At 42.1% G+C, this 17,188-nt stretch overlaps 2 long non-coding RNA genes across 2 annotated transcripts; both read left to right on the top strand.

Moving 5' to 3' along the window:
• Positions 1–1,161: 1,161 nt before the first annotated feature.
• On the top strand, positions 1,162–9,580 carry LOC112949316. Its single transcript, XR_003249807.1, has 4 exons — positions 1,162–1,288; positions 3,427–3,546; positions 6,047–6,097; positions 9,455–9,580. It is a non-coding gene; the product is annotated as an uncharacterized LOC112949316 (long non-coding RNA).
• Positions 9,581–11,439: 1,859 nt separating this feature from the next.
• Positions 11,440–16,413, top strand: LOC112949315. Its single transcript, XR_003249806.1, has 2 exons — positions 11,440–11,681; positions 15,475–16,413. It is a non-coding gene; the product is annotated as an uncharacterized LOC112949315 (long non-coding RNA).
• The last annotated feature ends 775 nt before the right edge of the window (positions 16,414–17,188 follow it).

Raw genomic sequence — 17,188 nt, 5'->3', positions numbered from 1 at the left:
AGTATTTGTGGCAGGGAAAAGTGTATGTACAGTCTGGTAAAGATTAAGTGATAATATTTATTGACGGTTCCTGATAGGCATGTTAAACTGTATTGAGGGTGTACGTGAGTTCTTCTGGAAAATGTTAATGCGCCTTGTCACTGGAATAAGAAACATCTATGTGGTTCTTTCCCTCTTTTAYGGTTTTGAATTATTCATGTTACTACACTCTGAATTTCCACTGAAGTCACCTGGTTATGGAAATAATTGCCAAAAGGTAAACCCTGAGAGCGGATGAATGTTGAAAGGCTGAACACGTGTACATGTGAATTCCCCGGGAAGTGGTTGGCAGAGGAAAACTCAAGCCTAGTCCTCACTCTCAATTAAGACCTTCTCCCGTTGAAGCCAGTGGGGACTGTCACTGGTTCCTGATGGCTAGATTTGACATGCATGACAAGTTTCAGCGGTGTTTGGCTAAGATCTCCTTATACGTGAGGGATACCACAATTCAATTGGTGTTTGTGACATGGCATTCAGTATGTTGGGTTTGGGACTGCTGTCACTGGATGACCTGTTTTAATGCAGCAAGACAGTCCTGCGAGACCCTTCTCTGTTTGGGTTCCTGGCACAAAGCTCTGAGGGAATTCCACAGGAGCAGGTTTTCCGTTTCTGTCTGGTTCTTAAGCGGAGTTTCTTTTCGACTGCCCTCAATAGGAGAGCGCTGCTTGCTCTCGCTGCTCTGCCAGCACGGGGAAGCCAGGCTTGCCTCRTACTCGGTCACTGACCGACACTTCGGAGCTGCCCTCAGCACCTCGCCTATTCCCAGGGCTCTGCTAGCCGAGCATGTTTCATGGTGCTGCTCTCCTAACAGCATGTGCTAACTCTGTCAGCACCACAGTAGTGTTTTAATCTGTGTAGTATTAACAGTTCTGTCTTTCCCTGTTTTTATTTTATGCTCCTTATCTACATGTCCTYATTACTCCTCTTCTGTAGAAGCAAATCAATCAACCCCCAGGGAAGATGCACTAAAATTACCTTTTAGACACAGGAAATGTTCTTTCATTTAAGAAATGAAAGGACGTTGTAATTCTGTTGATGGGCTTACATTCGGACTCAATGTCCTCAAAGGTCTTTTCCAACCATAATGATTCTGTGATTCTGTGCAGTACAGGGTGGAAGAAGACATTATTACAGACAAGTACTGAAATTGGAGGAAATCCCCAGAAAGAYTGTAAGGGAAGAAGCAGAAGGCGGGTCTGCTCTCCCTGGATTGGAATAAAAAGTACAAGAACAAGAGCGTGGACTCCAGGTAATAAGGAGAGTTTATCATCAATCTGCCAGGTAATTCTGGGCCTTCTTGTTTCCTTCACCTGATCAATCTGCTTCACTCAACTTGATAAATGGTTGAGATTTTTCCATTTAATTTCCCAGAAAAATGAAATTGTATTGAGAATAGTTCTAAAGTTATTAAAATAGTTTCCAAATGGGAACATTGTTTGGATTTTGTTTCAAAAGGGACAAAAGAAAGAAGAGACTCTCTTAAATGCTCTCTGCTGCAGGCACTTACTAAAACTAAGGCCTAGATAGGCCATGAAACTGAGGAGAAAGGCATCAAGTTGGAAAGGCTGAAGATCCCTATTCTCCACCTGTCATATAGACCAAGTTTCTTGGTACTAAGGAGTCACTGTAAGCAGAGGAATGTTTTTAGAGGGAATATAAGGTAGGGAGGAGCACGACTCTTGGAAAACCAGGCTGAGTGATGAAGGAAGGCAAGCTGCTCTCTCTGATGTGCTTTGGAAAGGTCAACAAGTTTGTAAGCTGTTGTGTAAAAACTTGCAGGACTACGGTAGAAATATACTGTGCCTCATGTTACATCCCCCTGAAGACTAAAAGCTCCTTTTACTCCTGGAAAATTATCAACTATATCAGCTCATTGGTCCTCCTTTCCTTACATGCATGAAAAGTGGATTCCAAAACACCACGTATCAGTCCGATTAACAGCAACTGAAAAGAGTGGAGAAAGAAAGGGATTTTTTTTATATGCTCCTAAAGCAATTTTCAATTAATGAAAATGGTGATTTTTGAGAATGCCTTCTCAATTGCCTAAATCTCCTAGTTCAACAACCTCTTCACTTTGCAGAACGATTCATGTGCCTAATGCAGGGAGACTTCTCTGTGGCAGGAGGGAGCGAGTATGCTTGCACAGGGTTATCTGCACCCCACCTTGTCAAGTGAGCSAGCCGCAGATGCTTTACTGGAGGTGAAAAAGGGGCAATTCAGGCTACACAGGAGTGAGAAATACAGGCTGCAAATGTGCTAATTGTTGCTAAATATTGAGCTGGCCAGCAGGACTATTGTCTGAGGGATAGGGTGTAGCCATCTCTGCAGTAGATCCCCCTCTGAAGAAGAAATGTGTCAAATGGATTAAGGAGTGTGCAGAATTGTTTCCTTGGATTTGCCTGCTCAACAGTTCTGAAATGAATGTGCAGGACATAGAAGTAGTAAAATTTCTGTATATATTTTTATACTGTACTTTAAGATTCTGATTTTTATCAGCAAAAACAATCAGAGCAGTGWTCAAGATCTGAACACAAGCAAGAAAAATACATTTGCCAGGCACTGCATTGGATGAAGGTGAGAATGCACACTGCTGTGCTGTGCAGAACTGCACAAATCCACAAAGATGCCTCAAAAACCCACACAGCAAATATTGACTCTCTTGGGTATCACTACTATTAAAAGATTCAAAGTAAGATTAAAACTGGTTGGTAGCAATACTACTGCATAAGAAGCTCTAGAACATTAATTAGAATATCTTTAAGGCCAAAACAGAGCGGGAGGGGGGAGTTTAAAAAATCTTTTTGGTTTTAGGCCTTATATCAGAACAGGGATGGACAAACTCAGTTTTTCCAAGTCTGACTCAACATCTTGATTTGGAAAATCTGATTCATTCAAATTCTGAGTAAAGCTCAGTTACCTCGTATAGCATCCCAGTGTCTATTCTTGTCAGCTTAGTAATGTAACATACTGGCACCAGGGTATGTAATTGAGGATGAGAATATGTRAGAGCTTTAATATGAGGATACTTTGTTTCTGCATCTTGACTGCATACAGGAGACAATTCCCAACAAGCTGTCCAATTACAGCTCCTGGAAACAAAGACGGTGTATGAGTAAATGTCAAAATCTATGTTTAGCTTTGCAACTCTGTAACATATAGATATCAAAGACCTTTACTAGTAGTAGCTAGTTCTTGAAATCTAAGCTTGAAAATCTTTGAAGTCATTTGCTTATGCCCCAACCTTTTCCTTCCTGAACCCTCACAACTTACCCAGTCTTACTTTGCACCGGGTCTTACTGTAGGAGCTACAATTTTAGCCACTTCCATTGAGACTGGATATAGCAAGGAGTTGTCCTCTTTTAGAACTGTAATTTTTCGTTTCTGTAGTGTTCCCTCTAAATCTGGAGGAGATCAGAAGAACTGTAGTGCTTGCCTGCTGGAGGATGCATGGCTGAAAGAAGAGGAATTTGCTGCTGCTTGACATCTGTTAATGAAGARTCCTGGAAGGTAGGAAACTGCTGAAGCTTGTTATTGTGTAGGAAACAATAAGCAGTGCAATGTAGCACTGAGGGAAAAGCCCTGTGAGCAAGGCTTGATTTCAGAACYCTGTATCTTCAGCTAGTCACAGGAATAAGAATAAATTTATGTAAAGTACAAAAACTTTAGAAAATTTTTGAACTTACTTTTAGAGATCTTAGCTTTACCTGACACTACTTGAGGTTTTTCAGCCATGGTGACCAAATACTTGGAAGTACTAAGCCACAAAACACACTGCAGGTCTATAGAGAAACAGTTGTTCAGCAAGAAGAAATATATAATTAATGCAGGTCTGGAAGAGTCTTTTATGGTGATCTTAATATGGGAAAGATTTTCAGATGAAAGACTCTTTAATGAGTATGCTAGAGACTATACAGGTTTTCTCTATTTAAAAATGGAGAGAAAACAAACAACAGCATAACCTGTTGCTATGCAACATCATGCAGCTAAGTTCAGAGCTGGCAAAAATAGTTAACACAAAAGATGAGGCCAAGCATGGTGTGTGTTAGGCCTGTCCTGAACCACTTTAGCTGGCTCGCTCTCATAAAATACAAATTTAACAGCTGAATCAATTATTTAATGCACGTTTTGGCAATACCTGCACAGCAACTGGTCATGAAAATTCCCTTTGCTAATGAGTTTTACGCCAGTTGACATAATTGCCTCTTATACTTTAGTATCCCCCATTACTTTTGGTGCATGCTTTGGATGTACCAAAGTAATGATGACAAATCAGAGTTCTCAACAGTGAAGTTCTCTTTATGATCTATTTTTGTCACTTTTTAAGTATTATAGTCAACAGGTAAGGGAAATAAGCATGGGAAAAGGTAGTGTCAAAAGCATATAAATACAACTAATTGTAGTTCAACAATACACTAGTATTACAATAGTAGTAATAATAATCGTACATAAAAGTACATAGTTGCAGTTGCAGATAGATGTAAATAATTGTAAATAAAAGTACAATAGTTGTATCTATTTAAACAGTAGAAGGAGGACTGGGTTAATGGAAGCATTACCAGGTACCTGTGGGGACAGCTGCTTGGTCACTATTAAATGCACTAAAGATTTTAAGGTACAAAAGGATTTGAAGATGTTCAGCAGCTTATATATTTATTTATTTTCTTTTAAGAAGGGAGATAGGATATTTACCTGGATGGTAAATACTTGTATGTGTGGAAGGCAGAAGTGGTTTCCTCTTCTCACCTTTCCTTCCCATCTGGCTTGAGGGCTTTGCCAAAGCTATTAAGAATAGTAACATCAAGGGACAGGGAGTACTAGCCCAGCAAAAAGTTTGACACCCAGGCACTGACTTTAGCATCTGTAGCGAGCTCAGCCTTGCCTGGCTCTGCCTGGCAGTCACCTACTAATTGCTGAACCCCAATCAGAGGTAGTTATCTGAAAATACATTCTCAGTAACCTGTCTCTTCAGAAACAGAACCTTTCCTAGCTAATTCAAGGCTATTAGAGAAGAAGACAACAATTCTCCTTCCAAGATAACACCCCTCCTTTCCGTACTGCTGAATGTAGGAGCCTGCGGGCAGCAGGCTATCCCTCCACTCCAAGGGGCATCTTCTGTGTGGCGACGTCTTCCAGAGAAACACGTCCCTGCTGAAGCGGGGGTAGCCGTCTGAGTGCTGTAGGTAATTGTTTATACGTGTCTTTCCTCCATAGTAACAGCTCTACACAGACACCGTAAATATTTGCACRCCAGCTCTGAAGAAGTCACTACCAGGGGCTAGGTTAGCTCTACCTCCAAGCTCTCGGTATTCTGGCATATTTCAGTGCTGCCATGGAGAGGGGATGCCACCAGCAGACCGTGCGTGCACAGGCTCATCTCAGTCACAGTTATTCTACCAGCTGGCTGGCGGCTGTTGACCGGCTTTCATTGCTAGCCCAATCCAGCAGGCAAACAGAGACAGGCCTGGGGGCATTAGAGAGACCTTTGCCAAGAGCAAGAAATTTGACTGTCAGTTGTGATGGACTCAGGGGTCTGGTCAGCATATAATTGCCCTAAACCCTTTCTAGGAGATGCTCTTAATCATGGCACATGCCAAACAAGCTGCCAAACAAGCAGTAGAGTCCGTGTCCAGAAAAAAAGTGGGACTGAAGCTACAAGGAATACACTGATAGGTGTGGTGTTAGTACCAGAGTGGTCTTTTAGCAGCAAATATCAAGAAAAAGTGATAAACTTTACAAAATGGGGTGTCGCGTGTCACCAAATCACTAGCTTTTTATCTAGGGAAGAATGAGGTTCGTTCCATGGCAATGATGAGGCTAGTCCACTTCTTGTGTGGAAAGGGCGTTTCTGAGGCTGCAGGCTAGTCCACCCTGTCAGTGGTTCTCAGTTAATTTACAAAAGTTCTTTTAAATCAAGTCAGATCACAAAGATGAGGGACTTGTTGGTATAATACAAACCCGAGCAACTTCGAGACATGTGCTACTGATTACTATTTCTATTTTATACCAGGTTCAGCAAGGTTTGTGATGAGGTGTAATGCACTGCCGTCTGCTGCTTCATGTGAGTAAAAAGTTCAACATAATGGTGCTCTCAGTGGGGCAACTCTTTATAGCTTTGTTTATACTGGTCTGTAAAGTGACGTGTGTTATCACTGCAACTTTAAAAAGATCATTTGATATTTCTCAAATGCAAGAGCCACTTATTCTCTTCAACTAGTCTAAAAAATGCYGAATGGGCCATGTAAGAACGCTTGCTTGTAGCCACACAAAGGTTATCCACTCCAATTTCTGATTTACAGCTGCTGGAACAATGATAAATGCTTCTAGAGACAGCTCTTGATTTAGCTTTCCAATGAAAAATTCAGGCTGCCCTGAAAAAACAGTAAGAGAAGACAAACCCTGTAAGTGTCTACTTGCCCCTCTCTATCCGTCYGTGGAAGTGAGCTCTTTGTTCCAGAGCTTCCTGTTTCAGGGTGTTTCTCAGCAGACCACCAGATGAGCGACTTCGGAGAAAGAGGAGCCAAGGGGGTCCCTGGGAGGCCTCCACGAAGCGGCAGCGGTGGCAGGTCCCTGCCCAGGGTGGTGGGGCTCTGGGCTGGCCTCTGCACGCAGGGCAAGTCTGTGGGTGTTGGACAGCGGGCAGCTCCGTGGCTGGAAGAGCCCTGCTCTAGCGGCCCCGGCTTTCCCTGCTCGGTGCCGCATGCCTCCCCATTAGTGACACCAGTGCGGCTGTGACCGGCCAGGGGCTCTGCCTGCTGGACAGAGTCATGGGCACTCGGTCCCTGCGCGGGGACGGGGAATGGAAACAGCCCAGTCTGGGGAGAGGCCCAGTTACTGCACGGGAGGGCTTCGAGGCCGTGGCCGTGCTCTCGACTGCAGGCAGTACAGCAGCCAGCTCTTCCAGACGTCAGCCACAGGTAAGCCTGCAAGCAGGTCACCCTTGTGAGGGAAGACACACGTCTAGCTAAACCCTCTTGGACTGGGTAAGCATTCAAATCAAAGGATGCACCTAGCCCAAAATACTGACACATCCTGAGTAGGAGACTAGATTGTTTACTGCTTGTCCTGGGTTCACCCACACCTCCGTAATGGCACTATCCGCAACTCTGGGGAGTCTGCTCTGATGACATTAAGAACAATAGTAAATATTATAATATTACCTCTAGTTTTAAATTTACATCTTATTGTAAATAATAAGCTGTTCACTGTTCGGGTCAGATGCTCCCACATGTGCCCACAGAAATTTCAAAGACAGAAACAAAATGTGAAAATGCAGTGAGATAGCACAGTCTTCCCTGCTGGATTTTCTCAGGTCCTACATTAGTCCTACAGTAAGAACAACAGAACAACATGCATGCCTATGTTTTAACACCATAACTGGGAACATTAACATTTGACCAGAAGTGATAGTGAAGACCAATGTGTGTTAAGATTGCACTATGTGAGCAGACAGGGAGCGTGTTCTTCAGACATGGGCAGTTGCCTTCAGCAAAGGGACAGTATGAGGTGATTCAGTAGCATCAGCATCTTGAACTGCCACAGCTAAATCTGCCAAAGCTTGTCTGTCTGAGACATAGGCCTCATAAAAATCACTTTTTTTTTTTTTTGCCTCCCTGGCTGCTTTTCCTATACCAGTATAAGTACTGAGAAAGTCATTTTATAACTTTTTCCCCCCTAAGCATGAAGTTAAAAATAGCAGAATTTTGTTTAGTCCTTTCCATCTAGCAGAGCAAGAAACTAAATTCTCCTTCTAGTTCTARTAGTATTGTCTGTATGCATGCAATAATTTGCTTAAAATCCTATGTGACTGCTACACCCGAGATATACAGTATTGTGCAAAGCAGGAGAAAAMGTTACAGTACAAAGATTTAGGCACTTAAAATCTTTGAGCCTCTTCCTTACTGAAATAAACAGGAGTTCTACAATCGCCTGCTAAAGATGCAGGACTGGACTCTAAATCATTCTACAAAGCATTAAGGCCCTATTAAAGAAAAGAACTTTCATGAAAGAGCTGAAGAAAAAGCTRCCAGTCTAACTTATTCCATACAACCAAGAGGGTGATTAAATGTTCCAAATATGCAGAAGTCAAATGTCCCATTTCTGCTTTAAATCTTTTCCTTTTATAGGCGGAGRGTTATACTCCCTGCTTTGAAAACCTGTGCTGTTTAGGAACAAGATTTTATTTACACTTTTAAAAACTTGCAACTAATCTTGGATGAACAGTCTAAATTAACCTTTGGCAGAGCGGTTGTAATTTCTAAGCCAACACACAACTGCATTTTGCATTACTTCAGGAATATTGGGTACTTTGAGGGGTTAAGAATGAAATATTTTCCATGATTCATATCTCTCTTAGCTTAAAAAGTCAACAATTCAATTCCAGTGCAGCCAAAAGAGGTTTTCCATCCAAAATGTCTCATTGCTTGCAATTAACTTGGGTTCTTGCAGTTAGGGCTTTGTATCACAATGCATTAATGCATGAAAGCAGCTGCACAGCGAGTAATGCCACATGTTTGAACTAAAAATAATTTGTGTATGTTGTTGCTTCACAAACAGTTGTACGTTTTGGTCACTCAAGATAATCTCTTTATTGGAACAGCAGAGAGACAGATGGCAGGGCTAGATGCATGGTGGTAGAGATGTTCTGGGGAGCTCATGTGTGCCTGCTTGTACCAACTAACCGTTTCCAGCCTTTTCTGTGCTGGCAAGTCCTATTATTTACACTCACRAAAAAGTATAACTAAACTTATTATCATAAATATACTTAGGCAAAGTGGAAATAACTTCTGCTTTCTCTGAAACAAGGGTTTTGGAACTTGGACAACTGACCTGACGCTTTAGAGAGGAAAGAAAGGCCATGTCAGCTCAGAATCAATTCTGTCTTGCAGACCTGCGTAGGGAGAGGAAAGAAAGGTCTGAAAATAGTATGTCTCCAACTTGGTGAGTTCCAGGTCCCTCTTCCACTTACGAGTGAGTGTCCTGAGGCCTCCTGAAGAGTCTCTGTCCTTCGAGAGACTACACAAAAATTAATTCTGATCCATTGCCTGCCTGCCTACAGCACCTTGTCTGTGGATGACTCCACCCCAAATTAAAGTAGACTTTGACCCTCAGAAACACTTTCTTCGAATATTGTACCCTAAGCTCTGCTCTCAATCCTAGTGTACACTATACAGGCTAAGAGTCAGAGCTAAGCCACATACTCGKTCCTTACACAAAACTAGCACTGTGCCTGTATCTCCTGCCATGCACATTATGAGCTCCCCAGTGCTGCAGCTCACTAGATTGTGAGCCTTAATGTGCACTGGAAACCTTAGGACCTGCATTTCTAACACATAAGTTGCTGGGAAGTATTTTAGGAAGCTGCCTCTAACTACGCATTCGGTCTCTCTGCCTCACCCATCCTTTTTCCACTCCCCAGGTTGCACTTCAGTTGCCTGCATGAGAACCTCTCTTCCACCTCCTYTCCTGGAGGCAGCCTAGCACAGGTCTTGGCTGCACTGCCTGAGGAGAAGTGTTCCTGCTTCCACTGCAGCTGAACTCTGTTCTCTGCTGGGAAGTATATTCCTATTTGCTGCCTTCCCATCTGGGCAAGCCTGAAGTCATAATGGAGGCGATAACACCCATGTGAATGAGAAGACAAGATCAYTAACCATCATTTCTCAAAAGGTGCTAAAGTCTTGGGCAAGTTCGTTCCTTCTCAGCTTCAGGAGAGTGCAGTGTGCCTCAGAGTCTGCAGTTCTGATGCTGCTGCCTTTCAGCTGGGACCAGCRGTTGCAGGTGGCCAGCTCAGTTGAAAGTGCCAGTGTACAAAGGAGGCCCCTTTCCTGCAGGTAAGTGTGAATTACGCATACTGAATATAGTTTTAGTAGATCATTTACAATAGACCACATTATRGATGTGTTTATAACCAGATAAAYGTCTAAYGATGTTTTCAATAGTTGAATGTTCTTAACATCTGTTGAATTCTACAGGTTAATATTAATTCATTACACATATATGTGTTTATTCACCATCTTTCTTCCAAATGAGGCAGCAATTAAATGCAGGCACTGGAGAGGCTGGGACCCTGCAGCTGGGAGCACTCACCAAACAAACAAAGAGATAGGAGAGAAGCAGAGAAGCCTTTTAGTGCCGCCTTAGGAAGCATTTGAGAGAGGGAGCGTTTCAGTCCAGAGAATTAGCTTGATTTGTGAGTAAAGAAACTGCCTGCTGTTATATCTGTGCCTCAYGGGAAATGAAAATTTAATTAGGACTGTAGCTGGACTTTTTAAATCAACTTTTCTTAGAGGTAAATTACCCAATTATTGGCTAATTATTTGAGCCAAGAGTGGTGGTAKTGGAGTACTTTTTTTTTTTTTTTCTTATTTCAAATATAGTCTCTGCTTTTTAATTGTTATTATTATTTTACTGTGTGTGCTTGTCCATTTTTTTTTTTTTTTTTGAGAGACAGGGAGAGCGAGAGAGGAAAATATGAATGTGCCTGTGGTAAAGTACATGGTGCACTGGCTGTCCATTGTATATGGGCTGACAAGTAGCTGCAGCTCTGGCATCTCGTTTGTGTTCTCATCCATACTGTCAGTAAATAAAAAACCTGCTGTGTGGCAGCAAAATTTGTATCACTATTTTTGCCCAAATGCCCTTGTTTATGTGATCTCTCTCCCTGCCACGTGTGTCAGTAACAAAGGCATTAAAATGAGCTCTCTTCTATGTCCTATTTGAAGTCGTAAGCTCATTTATTTTTCTTTCATTTGTATTTATTGTATAATTTTGGTGATGTTGTTATCATTTCAAAGAGCTTTCCTTTTCTAGAATAACTATAGAGCTGTATAAACAAAAGTGCCAGAATGTAAAGAGCTGCTGTTATAAAATGCAGCTAGAGGAAAAAAAAAAAAAATCTAATTTCATTTTCTGTTAAGGCTTCAGAGTTTCTGCATCTCTCTGCCATAATATAGTGTTTGGACTAAGCTTAATATATTGTTTTGCTGTAGGCATTTCGAGTCTCTAGCTTTTCTTATTCTTGAAGAGGCTTAAAGATCCCTGACGGCCAGCAGCCTGTGCCTAAGATTTAATTTTTAAACTTTATTTTGTAGCACATGAATAAGTGATTTAAAATATTCATAAACATGGGGAAAGAAACCCATTGGCATAGTGCTTGTGTGCCTTCGAAGAAAATAAGTGTTAACTATTTTCTTGGCATATAAGAATTGCTCTCATAATTTAGGTAGAAAATTTGACATCTGCCCTTTTTAGGCTTCCAGGCTTAACCTCAGATCTGTTAGGAGAGACTCTCCCCATGGGTGACACAAGTGAAATCTGCAARCCAATTACAGTCATCCTCATTTATTTCTTTCCTGTCTCCTGGGCTTAGGCCTCTCTTTTCACGTAGGATTCCCAGCCTAGAAGCCTCTCTTTGTAGACTAACTACGACCTTTCTTTGGAAGGAGGACTGAAAATGTGTTCTCTGTGTAGCAGCCTTTTGAGCAGCCTGCCCAGCAGGCTGGTGCAGGGCCTCCGAAGCCACCAACGTGGCCCAGGGAAAGGGGCTGCTGGGCGGCCCTCTGCCCCGCTCCAGGACTCGGACTGGTGCCAACATGTGGGCTGGGAATGCTGCATCCTGCACTAAGGCCCGGGACAAGCATCAGAAGGTAGGTGGCAATTTACTAGCTTGCGGGCTGACATCCGTCTGGGACGGAGAATAGCGGTCTGTGGTTCTCACGTCTCAAACTAAACAGTAACTGAAGTGAGAGATTTAGTGTGGGGAGCAGGAACAAGGCCTGGCACCGCTGCCCTTCCYGGCCGCCAGCTCCGGGTGTGAGATTCAGGGAAGCCTGTTTGTGAATCCCAGGGCCCCTGCTAAGTGAAACAGTCAGGACGCTTTGCAGCTCGCTCATTCCATCACTGCTCTAGGCTGTGCTCAGTTTGGGACTATCTTCAGTCATCATTTTAGCATTACGAGCAGAAATACAGGTGTGTGTTGACTCCTGGATGTCCAAACACATGGTAAGAGTGGGTGATGTGTCTGCATCTCTGCTGGTTTCATAATCCCGGCCATCAGTGGCTATATGCTACCTAACTTGCAATTGAGATGTCTGCTCTTTAGCTGCTGCTTTTTCCATGCTGCCCTAGAGAAATTCAGYGCTGTGCAAAGTGCAGTGTGCTTGGAAATATGTGAAAGCCAAGAGTGAGAGAAAAGCTTCGAAGAGGAGGGCTAAGACTTATGCCAGGATCCAGGATAAAGCACAGTAATATAGGCATTTGAAAAATCTTGATTTTTGGATTCAAGTGATTGAATTCCCTTTCACTTCAGGTCTCTAAGACCTCTTGTTTTCCTTTTTTTTTTTTTTTTAAACATTAAAGAAAAGAGTTTGGAACAATTATTTTCAGATAAGCCATAATTCTTTTGCCAATACCTGTAAAAATTGAACACACTCAATAACAGTACAAAGAAATTTGCAGGAAATGAAAAATCCCTTTGTAGCCCAAGTCTTAGAATGCCATAACCACAGACTGGCTCTATAAGAGTCCAAATATCTATAATTTTTGGTGAACAGCATGAAAAAATTTTCTTCAAAACTATCATTTCAGTCAGTATCTTTGTAAAATTCACCTTCCCTGAGTAAAACCTCTTGTGCTCAGATAAACAGGACAGAATGAGAAATAGATATTTCCCATTAATCTGAGTGTCGAGGACACCAGGTCCGTGACTTCAGGGGTGGAGGCAGTTGCAATAAAGCTGATTCTGCTCCCTGATATTTTTTCCTTGTAAGAAACGGAGCTAATTTACTAGTTCTGCTCACAGGCAGGMGTGGAGGGAGCAAAACACAAAACTGTCCCCAGTAGGAAATACTGAATTAAATAAGCGCTCTRTCTTCTGACAGAGTGTACCAGTTAGCTAAATTAGATGTTTTTCCTTTGCTGATTTTGGAATTCCCTTTGTAAAGCAGCTTCTTGTCTCAATGTCAGGTGGAGCAGGAGGTATCTCAGTTGGGAGCAAAGCAGTTAGCAGGCAGCAGAACATCAAAGAGGATACGTATGTGCTGCAGCCCTCAGCAGCTCTAGGCCTGTATCCCTGCCTCAGTTTAGTGTCATGTGTTTAATCCCTAATCACTTTTTCAGGAAGATGAGACCTATGCAATGTAAATGATGTATTTGTGAATATAGAATGTAAAAATGTATATTTAAATTTAGGAATATGCATTAACTTACAGGTATGCTTCTAGGCTTTATTTAAGAGAAATTCTTTCTTGAACAGAGGAAAAAAGTGCTTTTCAATTTTAAATTGGTATTAAAGCTACTGTTATGTTAATAGTATTCCCTCAATTCTATTGAGTCCAGCTATTGCAATACTCATGATTGTGTGCCTAGGTGATGCTTATCTAGGGATAGTGACCTTGCACAGCTCAGTTCAGGCTCCAAGGCACTGCCCACAGAGCTGGCTGGGCTGTCCTCCTGCAGACACAGTCTTCTAAGGCAACAGAAAGGGGTAAGAATGAGCAAAATGAGCAGAAAAAAAAAGTATGAAAAGGGGGTTCTGGGCCCTCACTGTCCATTTAAAAACAAGCCTGAGGTGTCAGATAGGTACAGTATTTGTGCCATTTATTAACAGCGAGCAGGATTTTTGTTTGTTTTTGTTTTTCCCTGCAGTGTTACAGACAATCTTAGGAAATGCTCCTTATCGCTACAACAACTATCCTTCTGGTTACTGCTTCTAGAAGAATCACAGCACCTGCTGTGAACCAGGGCAGACAGATCACAGTACCTTAGCAAACAGCAGCAGAACTATAGAGCTCTGAATTGCTGATTCAGTCAGTTACGCTTTAGAAAGCTTAGCTTTTTAATAAAAATATGTATGCCTTTCATACTGGTTTGCACACACACACATATCATGGATGGAAGCCCAATTGCTATGTGAGCTATTTCTCTCCCATAAGAATATGTAGGKATGTAAACCTAGAACTGTGCTCCAGTGCCCTCCTTTGCTCAACTGTTTGAGCTCAGCAGGCACTACCTGTTCAAGACTTCATGAGCTCCCAGCTTTGCTATTTTCTATTGAGAGACAACTTTATTTGCCTACTGTTTGTACAGGAATCTTGTGGCATGAGCAGCTGTTGAGGCCAGGAGTGGGATGCGTTCAGTTCTCAGAGAAAGGCTCCTGGCTTTGTGCAAGGGGGAGGGTTTCAGCACGTGAGCTCAGAATATGCTGGGATTGGTGAGGAAATCCAGCTGCAAAGCCTCCTTCCTAGCTGGAGAAAACAGTCTTGCACCATGGACCAGCGTGCCCTCACGAGCCAGGGCGATAGAGCTAGGAGTGTATTCCGTCCCTTAGAGCTTTCTGAAAGAGAAGCTGCAACAAGAAACGGAGGTGCCAGAAACACCAGGGAGACAGCAAGGGAAGTCGTCAGCCAAAATCCGCAGGGAGATGCAGGCTGACCGATGGAAGAGGTATCCCAGTAAGCTCTAAGTACAGCCACTGTGCACCAGGTGAGAACTTTCCCAGGTGGATTCCTATCAGTTGTTGTTCAACTGGTTCAATGTTCAAAAAATATCCAAACAAGCAGAGGTGCCAGGATGTAAAATCAAACTACAAAATATATGCTAGTTGATTTAGTACAGCCTGGTTCATGAAACAGGGTAAAAAAACTAGTCCTGAATTCCATTAGGCAAAGTACTACATATTTATCTGAGGAAGAGTAGAATAGTGTTGAGCTGATTAGAAAAAAAAATAACTGAAAGGGTTTTAATGAGCACAATATTATGTTTTGCTTGCACAAAAAGTAGCAAAGAWCAGTGCATTGTACAAAAGGGCACAAAAGCGGCTCCCTTCTGAGGGCTCTTGTTGCCCCACCTGGTTGGTGTCAGCCCAGCCTGTGCTGCAGGCCCTTGACGGAGGTAGTAGCACTCGCTGCTCTTTTCTCCTTCAATACATTCTCTCCAAATTATATTTCTGAGCTCCTGACTGCTGTTCAGGTTCGAATACCGTGTCACAATGATAGCAGGATAAAGGGCCTGTTAGTTCCTTTTGCATTTGGAAAACCATTTGAAATAATAAAACTATTTTCTACAGTATGTTAAGAAGATAAAAATAACTGACCCTTTCCCAAGCAAGGCAAAGTAATGATACCGAGCTGGACTCAACAACAGTAGCTGGAAAAGAATCTTTTCCGTATTTGGCTAGTCTTCTCTCAGTTGAATGCTTTCCATAAAGAAACATCGCTGGATTTCTCCCTTTTTCCATTCCTAGACAATCCGATTTAGAGAGAAGCATCCTAACCTATGCATTACAATGTCAGGACTCACGTTCAGTTTAAAAATGGTACAAGGTGTTCCAGTGCTCTGAGATGCTGATGGAAAATATCTCTATACATAAAGCCCCTGTAACGACCAGAATAGTTTTACTAGGCTCCTTTTCCAAGCTAACCTCAGCAATGGTCCATGCAGGAAACGTGATCGCTGTGAGAGCCTGGCGGTTGTACAGTGGACACTGGACTAGCCCGTTTCCAAAAGCTAATTATTATGTTGAGGTAAGCACTGTGTAGACTTGCTTGCACTTGCACTGGTTTGCTAGCTGACCTGTCGGTTATCTTTTGTATCTTTTCATCTAGGTGAGTCTTTGGATATGACCAAGTTACACAAAGCCCAAAGAAACCTGTCAGTCATTCAAACAGTAATAGATGGCACACATTTCTAGGGCCTGTTGGTTTTTTTGATGGCTGTAAGCAGTGCATAACCCTCAGTCTTCTGGGATTTGACATCTTCATTACAAATTGGGGCACAGAGGCTGTTGCTGATACTCGTTCAAGTTTTTCAATGAACACTTTCTTTCAGCGTTTCCCCCCTCCTCCCTCAAAAGTGCTCCTCCACTGTGGGATCTTTATCTGAGACTTCGCTGTAGAGCAGCCTTATACAACTGCCCTGTTCAAGAGGATCATATTAGCATCAGCAGCATGACTCTTTAGAATGATAAATGTGCACTGAAAAGATCTGGCATGGATCTATTTCTAAATTTAAGTCTGGACAACAATTAGAAACAGAGCAAAACTCAGCCACAGACAACTGAGTGCTCTTCCCAGAGACATTGCACTTTTTTATCCAGTGTTTTTATAACAGCAAGGACAGTAAATAAGTCAGTGCCATTTCCCATCCTTCTCCTACCATCTCCTTACTTAACAACAACTTCTATTTTGAACCACATCGGAAATAACAAACTATTTATAATAAATGTTCTAAAGAAATATAACCATGATGCTTTAAAGACAGCCTCTGTTTGTCCAAACAAAAATTACCTCCTCTCTTCTGTGTCAGTAATATGTAATAACCCAAGAAAACAAGAAACTCAAATTTAACAACACTGCTAGASTTACGAGTGGCCCAGTTTCCCAGAAGGCTCATTGCACCCTGCAACAGTGTCTAGAAAGCCCATTTAATGTTTAACGTGACTGATGACATTCTTATAAGATAAATAGCTATTTCTGATAAGAGTGTTGTATGGGGACATGACTGACATACAGTAAGAAGGGTCAGTGATTTGAATAATCTGCAAAGACAGTGTCCTGTTAGCCAGAACACCTAATGTGGTGCTAAGCATTTCTCTGGATAACTGTAACTKATAAACATTGTTATTTCTGAATATTAAAGTCAAGTGCTTTTTGTGGAAATGCCGCTATGATGAAAATACTGCTACAGGTTTTACCATCAATTTCTATCTTGTTTGACCAAAAATGCATCGCTCAGAATTTCAGTTAGTTGTCAAAGAGTAAGAGGTGAGCACAGAATAATTATTCATCATCTTTAGGTACAGCATTTGAATATTACTGTTTACTGAGGTTTTTTTTTTGGTCAAACAATTAGGTTGATTTGTCGGTCAAACAACTGCCAAAGTCTGGCACCCAATTAGGAAAGGCAAAACTCCCCTAATGAAGCCTGGGTCCTGAATTCAGTAAYAAGGACTGTTGCAGACCAGGCCTCACTGCTACCCTCTGTGGCACGTACTGCTCTAGGGGCTCTTGTGGTCTGTTAACCCTAACAAAGGAAAATGAGCACTATTCCAACATTTTATTCTGATAGCYTTTGTATAAGTCTTGTTAATCAATTCTTAGTGTTAATGACAGATAAATGAAATATACTATGAACATGCATTATTCATATTAAGTCT

Source organism: Nothoprocta perdicaria, unplaced genomic scaffold, assembly GCF_003342845.1.
Source record: "Nothoprocta perdicaria isolate Ctin4 unplaced genomic scaffold, notPer1 scaffold_29, whole genome shotgun sequence".
In the NCBI taxonomy this organism is placed as follows: domain Eukaryota; kingdom Metazoa; phylum Chordata; class Aves; order Tinamiformes; family Tinamidae; genus Nothoprocta; species Nothoprocta perdicaria.
This window is presented reverse-complemented; position numbering and strand designations above follow the sequence as displayed.